At 29.0% G+C, this 12,697-nt stretch overlaps 1 long non-coding RNA gene across 1 annotated transcript in view; it reads right to left on the reverse strand.

The window, feature by feature from the left end:
• Positions 1 to 11,462: 11,462 nt before the first annotated feature.
• Positions 11,463 to 12,697, reverse strand: part of LOC111618906 — an 18,583-nt gene continuing 17,348 nt past the window's right edge. The window contains exons 4-6 of the long non-coding RNA XR_002755652.1: positions 11,992 to 12,069; positions 11,791 to 11,919; positions 11,463 to 11,704 (exon numbers count right to left, since the gene is read on the reverse strand). This is a non-coding gene — a long non-coding RNA (uncharacterized LOC111618906). The remainder of the gene's footprint in view (positions 11,705 to 11,790; positions 11,920 to 11,991; positions 12,070 to 12,697) is intronic.

Here is a 12,697-nt window from a genome sequence, read left to right on the forward strand (position 1 = left end):
ATCATTTGTATAAAAGTAAACAAGCATAAATGACAGAAAATATAGGTCTGTTTTGCATAAACTTTCATTAATTTAGATTGTCGTTATTACACTTCCTGTTAAATTTTTTAAAAGTCAAAAAATGTTCTGTATAAAATTTAAAAATTATATAAACATTAGTAATAAAACAAACAAAAATAGATGCTTATTTTAGCTAATAATATTAACATTCCTTAAGTTATTTGTAAAGAAATTAGGATTTTTCTTAGTTCAAAATCACCTTTTTTAAAAAATGAAAAATTTGATTTGTTTAAGTTCTTTTGACTCAAAAAGTAAACTTCAAAAGGAAACCAGCAAAGAAAAGTCACCAGGAGTTAGATTGGGGAATAGGTGTGATTGCTGAATGACCTCACATTTTAGCATGCAATAATTGAAACAACTGTATGTGGCCTAACATTATTGTGCTGGAATTATTTTTCTGTCACTTTTTTGCAGTTTTGGGTGAAAGTACAAAAAAAAATTATTAAATGATTGTATGAACCTATATTACAAAAAATGTATTTATTGTTTCTTGCAGTTCTTCTTGCTAATGTGTGCATTGATTATCATAGCAATTCATCCAGTTTTAAATCTTATGCCACTCAAAAGTATTCTGATGATAAAACTTTAGGAGAAAGCAGTTTGTAAAGTTTGTTTTTTTAATGGGATATACATTTCTCTAGTTTTTTTTCTCAAATTAATGAAAATTTTGAAGCATCAACTCTGTTCTTCTAAACTTTGCAGTGAAGTAGGCCAGATGGCCGAGCGGTCAAGGTGGCAGCCTACCGCTCTGGGGGACCCAGGATTGAATCTGGATGGGTCAAGGAATCCCCAGGAATTTTTTGGGGGGTGGTCCGTTCGGATATGTCGGGCCCCGTCCCTCACCACTCGGTCGCCCCATTGTGGGCCTGGCCGAACCCATAATGGGCCTGCCATAAGAGGCCCTCTTAGTGCCCACAGGGCAGAAAGAGTAAAAAAAAACTTTGCAGTGACAAATTAGAAAAAGAACTTTGTTATTTGATTAATTTTTACAAAAATTACTATTGCATATGCGAGATAGTAATTAAAGAACTAACTACACGATCACAGGAAAGCATGACACAAGCAAGTCATATGTAAATTTGATCAAAAAAAATTGTTTTTTGATATTTTTCTTTATTTTACTACCCTTTCTGGAAATTTTTTGAACACGTCTTGCATGTATGCAAGCATATTTATACTGTTTGTTTTGTTGTATAAAATATATAAAATTTAAATTTTTTTAAATAACCATTTATCAGATTTATTCTTCATTCAAATAAGACAAGCAGCAAAGTCAAACTTGAAATGTAAGAACTGAATCTAGTAAGTTGTGCTTATGATCCCTTAAAACATTTCAAAATAATTTTTAGTTATGTTTAAATATGTTCAACTTACATAAAAACTCAGAACTTTTAAAATCACTGAAAAAAAATTGGTTCAGAATAGAAATTGTATTAGTATTCATTAAAATAATTTCATTTATATTTTATTACAGCAATAAAAGCATTCTTTTTGATTTATACTGAATATTCTATCCATATACCTCATACACAATGTCCTCCAGCAGTGTTTACACAAAAAGGATACACTATTGAACATTAACTAACGTGTTTGTTCAACTTTACCACTCCCTGTGCATCCAGATTAATTTATTTTAAAAAATGTGAATTAATTATATTAAAGATTAAACAAAACATTTTGTTTTCATTACTTGATGAAAAACTGTGTTTATACTTTTAAGAAAACAGTTTGAGAAAATTATTAAATGTAGGTTTGTATGTATATATATTGTCTACTTGTACCTTGTTTATTAATATGACTTATTACACTGGTGAAGTTTCTGATTAGCAAAGAGAGGAGATCTTAGTCCAGGGTTGTCCAACCTTTTCTCCTAATGGGCAAAATTAGAAATTTAGGTTTATTCAGCAGGCCACAAAGGTACTTTATATAAAAATATGCTTTTAAAAAGTTCAAAATGTAAATATCAAATTTTAATAACAAATATATAATATTACAAAAAATATTGTATTGCTGACAGTAAAAAAATTACACTCACAAAATACAAATAAATTCAATGCAATTTTTGACATTGCCTTTCTTTTATAATGTTGTCACTATCTGCTTTTATGGTACTTAATTCTAAAAATGTTAGTTAAATGGGAATCATTCAACCTATTTCTTTCAGCAGTTTTGATGTTTTTCATGCATGAAAAGAATTGTTCACAACAGTACATACTATTCCACAATCATAACAGTTTTGTAGATGTAATTGGTGTTAGAAAACTGTTTTGTCATTATAGCATCAAAGTGTTTGTTTGTTTAGTAGCAAGTTGGATACAAGCTTCTCTAGCTATTTCACCCCATGGAATGTGTGGTGTATGTTCATTGGATAGTATTAGTAGTTGGATACATTTATTATGATAGCCAGAATGCACAGGAATAATGCCTTCCAGAAGATCTTTTAAGGGTAAATGGCCTGTATTCAGGCATTACAGACATGGATAAAACTCGGAGAACTCCACATAGCCAACCTGTTCGAGCAAGGCGTGAACCCATAACTGAATTTTCAGTGTTCAGGGAATGGAACAGCTTAGCCACTGGTGGGCCATGTCAAAGTGTATCCAGTGAAACAAGAATAAGTTTTACAACATACTTTACCAAAGTAAATGAAAATACACCTAAAAATTTAGGGTGCAGTGGGCTGCATAAAAATACTAAGTGGGCCATGGGTTGGACATTCCTGTCTTAATCAAAATTCAAAACAAAAACAGGTGAAAATAATGATATTTTGTTTTGATTTTTTACTATTATCTCCTCTCTTTGCTAATCAGAAACTTCACTAGTATAATAAGTCTGATTAATAAACAAGGTCTGAGTAGACAATATATACACAGAAATGTAAAATAGTAAGGATAAAGAGGCAAAAAGAATTAATATTAAATGTGTTTTGTATGGAATATGAATCTAATTCACTAAAGGTTTATAGGATAGATATATAAATATACACACAGGTATGGGCTACTTAACAACACACCATATGTGATGGAGATGCCATAAAACTGTAATGGAACTAAAAACTTCTTAGCCACCTGTATCTTTCCTATGTTTAGATACATAAGTATTTATCATTGTGTTACAATTATATTATAATATATCCTAAATTAGTAGACTATGCCATATAGGTTTGTCTAAGTATACACTATAATGCTTGCTTAATGATGTATTTCTTTGAATGTATTCCTGTTAAGTAACATAAATAAACCTTACATATATCAGTGGTTCTAAAAATATAGTCTGCAGGTAACTGTACATTTTTTCCAAAATTCAATATGTAATTGTTTATCCAGAGAAAATAACATTCTCAAGCATTGCATATCTCTTTCATTAGGTTACAGGATTGACAAATTATAGCACACATCTATGATGATATTTACAAAATAAAGAAGTGAATGGATCTGTGGTTCATTAATGACAATTTTATTGATAAATTACAGATAATTTAATTTCTTAATTATTTCATTTGGAAAAATTAATATGGACAATTTGATTTTTCATGATCACAGATAAAATTCACCAACAGAACTCCTGAAGACTTCCACCAAATCCCCCTTTTGCCATTGAAGTTTTGAGGATTTGGTTTCATAAGGCATTTGTATTGTTTAGCAAAATTCAACTGGAAAAACAGCATTTAATGTATTTTAAATATAAATCAAAGAATTTTTGATTTCTTTAATTCTTAAATTTACTATTTTTTCTTACCTATGAAGCATGAAAATCGTTTTTAATTTCAGCAAATAATGCATTAAGTTATCTGCCTTCAAGTGCTTTCTCTATTCCCATTATAATCTTATTTAACTTAACTTCACTGTCAACAAAACCATCTCCATTCTAAAAGATTAATAAAAATTTGTACATTTTATTTTATTAATAGAAACTAAATGCACTATTTGATATTTATACCTTTTTAGAATGAAGTAAAGTTCCATCCTCAAGCTCCACTTCAAAAAAACCTGTTACAGTTGGTGTTGCTTTATAGGTCTGCAAAATATTTCAAATTTTACCAAAATAAAAGTTTGAATATTTAACATATCTATCAGATCATATCATCATCATATGTAAATTTTATTTTGAATTCACTGATTTAGATATTAAATACTGATGCATTAACATACATATTAATTCAAAATCACTTTAACCTAAAAAAAAATTCTTAACACTAACTAGATATAAATTTAATAATTCAAAAATTTTTAACTCATTTTATACTTTAGATACTAAGAATTTTTTCCTTCATCTCCTATGTTCCTTTTTAATTGTAAAAACACTATTAGATACATAAAAGTTTTTATTACCAGGCTTAATCCAAGTTAATCCATAGTTATTAAAGATGGGAGTATTCAAATGTAAGAATTTAGAACTACAGTTGACCCCCCTATAATTACGGTCCCTATAATTACGATTCCTATAAAACTACGAAAAAATATACGTATTTTGGAAATGTTGAGTCGGATTAGTGTAGAATCGATTAATTTTATGGAAGAAAACCTTTCAATCAGCCGTAGTCCGTAAACTTGACACGTGTCGGGCTGTGATTGGAACGACTTGTAAGAAATCGGATTCCTAATAAATTGGAACGTATCTATATCTTATAGGGGGGTGACTGTATTCAACTGTAAAAGATTATCCTTCTTCCCTAGAACTTGTGCTAAGTATTCAAATACTTCTTGGATGCAGTCCTTATTAGCTCACACAACAGCAAACAAGCCAACTCCAGTTTCAAAAACTAGTTTCTTTCTCTACTGTCAAAAATTCTAAACTGCATTACAGTAATGCAGACACCAAGATATTTTGTAATATAACTTCTAATTAAACATTTACTTCAATCTCTAATTATCAAAATGTTAATCAACTTGTTTTTGTATACTCAGTACTGATTAGTTAATAACTCTGTATAAGGCAAATTGGCAGCACTGTTGCCTTGTTCTCATTGTTTTAACAAATTACATTCATTACTTGTTCTCAAGTACTATTCTCAGAAATTTTCAACTCTTGAAAGTATTTGATTTTGCGCCTAGTTCATTCCAACAAAGACTAATAATGTAGGAGCTTGGGGCCATCAAAAATAAAGTCTGGGAGTTTTAGGTAGGATCTTGCCACCAGATGTGTATTATTGGACTCACCTCCAATTTAGAGTCCAAAGAAATCATATACATAAGGCGTGAGGGCAAGAGTCACTTCGAAGTACAAGAATGAGCCTCTCAGGAGGATGAATGCAAAATCAATTAAACTAACTTAATAATAAAAAATAAAATTTATTACAAATAAACTAAACATAATATTAATTTAATCTAAATTCTAATGCTATGTATAAAATCTGTTCTCAGAAGTTAGCCTATTTCTATTAGTAAAACAGGGGTACTAGCAGGGTATTCAAAACTTTGCGACTCACAACATATCAAGAAAATAATTGTTTTTTCTTCAAAGATCTGTCTTCTTTTCAGTTCCTTTTCCACTTTATTCTTTTCCTTCCTTATCTCTCTCTCTTTTTGCTGACTCTCTTTCTGGATGTTATGTTCACTCTCCTCTCCTCTCTTTCTTTTTCTCTCACTTTCTGCATGATTTTCGTCATTCCCTTTTGTTTTATTCTTTTTTCTAACCAATCACCAACCAATTATTCCGGAGGAAATTGAGGTAATGAAAAATAAGCACGATTAGTTATTCTTTAGTCCTCCTTCTCTGATCTATTATGAATTGTGTGGATAGAGTAACATCTGTCACCTAACACTATTGAAAAAGGGGAGAAACGACATTCATCCCCTTCATCTTTTCCTCTGAATGTTCTAAGATTTATAGTATAACAATTAATTGATAATTTTTTATTCTGATTTGTTTCTTTTGATTATTTTTAATTGATATTGCTAAAAATTTAGAAGGGGTCCCTAAAATTGGAAAAATAGGCAAAATTCCTTTACAACATTGTTTGATAAACAAACAATCCCAGTGTCACATTCACACACAAATCTTCCAGATGTGAGTGCAAAGGGCATCTTGTACAATAGCTAACAATTGTTTGATGAACACCCAGACAAAACAAACAGGATATAAAATACATATATAGATTAAAATACAATAAAATTTCCAACTTATTATTTAAAGAAAATACATTATTGGCTTAAAATTAAAATTATAAAGATAATGTTGTTAATACTGTATATAACAACAACCAAAATTTTGTGGAATGATGCCTCAGAATATTGACAAAGACTTATACCCTCCCCATCACCATGCCTTTCACTTCTCTCTGAAAAGGTTCGAAAATTATTCTCCAAATAGTTTATCTTGCTCTGCATTGACCCACAATAACTGCAGACAATTTTATTTATTTGTCTACAAGTAGAATTTTGATTTTCTGCTCTATTTGAGTTAATTGGCATTTCTTCACATCCAAAAACACCCATTTCTATATCAGACAGATTTCCACTTGCACTGTTCCAATTTTACTGTAACTTTATGTTAAAAGTTTTTTGTTTTCCATTTACAAAAGTTTCTGTTTTATTCATTCCATTTTAAATTTTAGGTTTTACTGTACCATAAATTATGAAGGAAATTTAATTTTTTTAAAAAGTTACTTACAATCTGTAATTGGTCAGGAAAATGACTTTCCAGGTCTTTTTTAAAAGCCCTGTACTAAAAAATAAATTAGGAAATAAAATTAACTTGTCACATTTTAATGTGTGATATACCGTATTTCAATAATTTAAAATTCCTATAAATTTTAAGATTATAATTAAGAATGATGAAAAATAATAATAATAATAATAATAAATTTGATTGCCTTAAAATTTACAGCAAAATTTTATAAGAAAATATTTAATATTTACCTTGCCATCATATCCTCATGCACCACTATAATAATAAAAGAAAAATAATTAACTTTAAATGATTATATTCATGAAAAAATAATCTTTATAAAAATATATCTCAGATAATCATAATAATTTTAACTTTTATTATCATTTACTATAGATGAACTAGCCAAAACTTTTCCTGCTAAAACCCAGTAATTTTCAATTATTGATCAAGTAGTAATCAATTATTTCCTTGGAGCTTAACCTTGAATACAAATGTATTGCACGTGTACATAAATATATTACATGTGCTAATTTCCAAGACAATTTTTAACTTGCCATGTTCATGACTGTCACATATTATTTATGTAATAAAAAGCATTTAAATACATTTAAAAAATATCAAATTTATTACATTTTCACTAATCTATATTTTCTGTAAACTTGTATTTTTTTTTCTACAGATAAATAAAAGTGTAGTCCATAGCATGGTATCTATTTTACACCAATTATAAGTAATGCTATCTATGCAAGATATTTCTATCCCATATAACAAATAATTCTCTACTAAAAATTAAAACAGCAGCAAAACACACAAAAACATTAAATAAAGCAAAGAATACCACATGGATGAAATGAAAAAACAGTACATAAAAATGTTAAAATGCATAATATACAAAAAAGAAGCATAAAAAGCAGTGTAGAAAAACCATTACAAACAGTTGACCACCAGATGAAAAAGAAAACAGGTACACTGATCTCAAATACTAGACTACATGAATACCACAACCATAAAGAAGACTAAAATTCAATACTTGCTCGAATTTCTTTTTATTGAGCACTAGCTTACCCGTCGCGCATTGCTGCGATCTCAGAAGAAACGAAATGCAAGCAAACTCGTAATGATAAAATTAAATTTTCATTTTATCATTTTTATTGAAACTTATTATTATTATTCATTTTCATCGGGAAAATATTTCAAAGTGTTGTTTCAATTCTATTTATTTATTGGAGTGCTCGTGGATACACGATATTTTTTGTTTTTCCGTCTGGTGCGTACACGAATAAATCAGAAGGTTTTCCGACGCGTGAGCCGGCCACGTANAGTGAATGATTTGCAGAGGGTCATCATCCCTTCTGTTACAAAGATTAGATAAAAAGTTATTCATACCGAAACATGTTTATATTTTTTTTCATTTTGATTAAGTTTGAATTGATTTCTCCCGAGTTACAGATTACTTATTGATAAATTTTTATCATTTCTTTTAGTATTTTTAACATTTCATTTTTCTTTTTTTATATTTCCTGTAATGTAACACATTAGTTTATATTCGAAACATTTTTTTCATACTTAATTAAAATGCAATAAATTTATCTATAAAAGAAAAATGAATTGGATTGGTTAATGAAATAAGGCAATATAACCAGGCCCTTCGAATGCTTATATAGGGCCTGGGATAGAGCTTTATTCGTCTTTAAAACGTAAATGACCTAAAGCTACTATTACAAGTGACTACTTAATGACGAATGCTTATCTTTCCTCGAGATTATTTTCTTAAAAATCATTTAATTAAAAAGAATTACACAGCAAAATTTTTGAAATTGTAGGAATTTACTATTTCCTTTAGGCGATAGACAATTCCTTTATAATTAAAATTATAAGAGCTTAAAATATTTAATTTTTAGAAAATAAATTTTTTGATATAATAAATAAAATATATTTAATATACACTTCTTATATACCACCTCTTTAATACACACTTATTTTTAATAAATTTTTTATCAAAATGTTATATTATATAAGTCAGTGGTGTGTTATCCTATGGACAAAAAGGCCAATTGGTTTGCGCCCTCCAATCTTTCATAAGAAAATATTTTCCCAACAAAGTATTCAAAGTCAACACTATACATGGAGCCCCATAATTCAAATTGGCCTAGGCCCTATAACTATAACGTTCCACTAATATAAGTAATGATATAGCCTAATTCATAGCCCATAAGTTATACATATTTTAGATGACAGTTCTAGGAAAGTATATAATTCTGTAATGTAATAATATAAATAACTTTTATTTTCAAAAATGTTATATCTTTTTAAAGTATAACAAAAATAATTATATAGGCCTATATATTTTTATTATATATAATATAATGTCATCATTAACTTCCTGGCATATAAAGTATATTGTAAAATATTTGCGTTGCGAAGAAAAATAGTATCCATAGAATAATCTTATATAAATAAATATTAAGATAAGATCACATAGATACTTAAATATTAAAGATGAATAAATTTCAATTTATTTGAATAAAGGAGTTTGCAAAAAATATTTCTATCATCATCAAATAACTAATTATTTAATGTAGTACTAACGACCATGGGTCATCCCAAATTCAGGGAAAATTTGAGCAAAATAAGAATAACAATTTGTCCAGTCAGAGAAAATAAAAAGGTTAATGAATTATCAGTGGTGGAAAATTAAAATCTGATACTTATATTTGTAAAAAATTTTGGGAAAGTCAATTTTCTTTGCCCCCATGGCCCACTAGAGTGACTAAAACCACTAAACACTTGCTTGTCGCAGGTTCATATCTCACTAACGAGTTGGCCGTGTAATATTCCGATTTTGTGTCTAACATCCACAAATAGGTAGTGTTTCTCATAGAAAGTCCTACTGGAAAGATCCTCCTTGATAGATCGTTGCCTTATCCCATCACTCCATCCGTCTTCTTGAAGTTATTGAGGCAGCCTATTTCTTTCAAACATCACTACATTCTAAAACACTTCCAAAACCAATAAGTAGGTTCCAATACAATGTTTGTCATATTAATCAGGTTTGTGACTGTTTTTCCGATCACACTGAACAAACTAACAACTGACAGTATACACATAACAGTCTCTCTGCCTCATACATTGACATGTAGTAACATGAAGTCTGCTTGGACCTTGTTTATTAATTGGGCTTATTATACTGGTGTAGTTTCTGATTAGCAAAGAGAGATCTTAGTCCAGGGTTGTCCAACCTTTTCTCCTAATGGGCAAAATTAGAAATTTAGGTTTATTCAGCAGGCCACAAAGGTACTTTATATAAAAATATGCTTTTAAAAAGTTCAAAATGTAAATATCAAATTCTAATAACAAATATATAATATTACAAAAAATATTGTATTGCTGACAGTAAAAAAATTACACTCACAAAATACAAATAAATTCAATGCAATTTTTGACATTGCCTTTCTTTTATAATGTTGTCACTATCTGCTTTTATGGTACTTAATTCTAAAAATGTTAGTTAAATGGGAATCATTCAACCTATTTCTTTCAGCAGTTTTGATGTTTTTCATGCATGAAAAGAATTGTTCACAACAGTACATACTATTCCACAATCATAACAGTTTTGTAGATGTAATTGGTGTTAGAAAACTGTTTTGTCATTATAGCATCAAAGTGTTTGTTTGTTTAGTAGCAAGTTGGATACAAGCTTCTCTAGCTATTTCACCCCATGGAATGTGTGGTGTATGTTCATTGGATAATATTAGTAGTTGGATACATTTATTATGATAGCCAGAATGCACAGGAATAATGCCTTCCAGAAGATCTTTTAAGGGTAAATGGCCTGTATTCAGGCATTACAGACATGGATAAAACTCGGAGAACTCCACATAGCCAACCTGTTCGAGCAAGGCGTGAACCCATAACTGAATTTTCAGTGTTCAGGGAATGGAACAGCTTAGCCACTGGTGGGCCATGTCAAAGTGTATCCAGTGAAACAAGAATAAGTTTTACAACATACTTTACCAAAATAAATGAAAATACACCTAAAAATTTAGGGTGCAGTGGGCTGCATAAAAATACTAAGTGGGCCATGGGTTGGACATTCCTGTCTTAATCAAAATTCAAAACAAAAACAGGTGAAAATAATGATATTTTGTTTTGATTTTTTACTATTATCTCCTCTCTTTGCTAATCAGAAACTTCACTAGTATAATAAGTCTGATTAATAAACAAGGTCTGAGTAGACAATATATACACAGAAATGTAAAATAGTAAGGATAAAGAGGCAAAAAGAATTAATATTAAATGTGTTTTGTATGGAATATGAATCTAATTCACTAAAGGTTTATAGGATAGATATATAAATATACACACAGGTATGGGCTACTTAACAACACACCATATGTGATGGAGATGCCATAAAACTGTAATGGAACTAAAAACTTCTTAGCCACCTGTATCTTTCCTATGTTTAGATACATAAGTATTTATCATTGTGTTACAATTATATTATAATATATCCTAAATTAGTAGACTATGCCATATAGGTTTGTCTAAGTATACACTATAATGCTTGCTTAATGATGTATTTCTTTGAATGTATTCCTGTTAAGTAACATAAATAAACCTTACATATATCAGTGGTTCTAAAAATATAGTCTGCAGGTAACTGTACATTTTTTCCAAAATTCAATATGTAATTGTTTATCCAGAGAAAATAACATTCTCAAGCATTGCGTATCTCTTTCATTAGGTTACAGGATTGACAAAATATTATAGCACACATTTATGATGATATTTACAAAATAAAGAAGTGAATGGATCTGTGGTTCATTAATGGCAATTTTATTGATAAATTACAGATAATTTAATTTCTTAATTATTTCATTTGGAAAAATTAATATGGACAATTTGATTTTTCATGATCACAGATAAAATTCACCAACAGAACTCCTGAAGACTTCCACCAAATCCCCCTTTTGCCATTTTAGTTTTGAGGATTTGGTTTCATAAGGCATTTGTATTGTTTAGCAAAATTCAACTGGAAAAACAGCATTTAATGTATTTTAAATATAAATCAAAGAATTTTTGATTTCTTTAATTCTTAAATTTACTATTTTTTCTTACCTATGAAGCATGAAAATCGTTTTTAATTTCAGCAAATAATGCATTAAGTTATCTGCCTTCAAGTGCTTTCTCTATTCCCATTATAATCTTATTTAACTTAACTTCACTGTCAACAAAACCATCTCCATTCTAAAAGATTAATAAAAATTTGTACATTTTATTTTATTAATAGAAACTAAATGCACTATTTGATATTTATACCTTTTTAGAATGAAGTAAAGTTCCATCCTCAAGCTCCACTTCAAAAAAACCTGTTACAGTTGGTGTTGCTTTATAGGTCTGCAAAATATTTCAAATTTTACCAAAATAAAAGTTTGAATATTTAACATATCTATCAGATCATATCATCATCATATGTAAATTTTATTTTGAATTCACTGATTTAGATATTAAATACTGATGCATTAACATACATATTAATTCAAAATCACTTTAACCTAAAAAAAAATTCTTAACACTAACTAGATATAAATTTAATAATTCAAAAATTTTTAACTCATTTTATACTTTAGATACTAAGAATTTTTTCCTTCATCTCCTATGTTCCTTTTTAATTGTAAAAACACTATTAGATACATAAAAGTTTTTATTACCAGGCTTAATCCAAGTTAATCCATAGTTATTAAAGATGGGAGTATTCAAATGTAAGAATTTAGAACTACAGTTGACCCCCCTATAATTACGGTCCCTATAATTACGATTCCTATAAAACTACGAAAAAATATACGTATTTTGGAAATGTTGAGTCGGATTAGTGTAGAATCGATTAATTTTATGGAAGAAAACCTTTCAATCAGCCGTAGTCCGTAAACTTGACACGTGTCGGGCTGTGATTGGAACGACTTGTAAGAAATCGGATTCCTAATAAATTGGAACGTATCTATATCTTATAGGGGGGTCGACTGTA

The sequence above is a fragment of the Centruroides sculpturatus genome, unplaced genomic scaffold (assembly GCF_000671375.1).
Source record: "Centruroides sculpturatus isolate CEXI.00-Female unplaced genomic scaffold, Cexi_2.0 scaffold58, whole genome shotgun sequence".
In the NCBI taxonomy this organism is placed as follows: Eukaryota; Metazoa; Arthropoda; class Arachnida; order Scorpiones; family Buthidae; genus Centruroides; species Centruroides sculpturatus.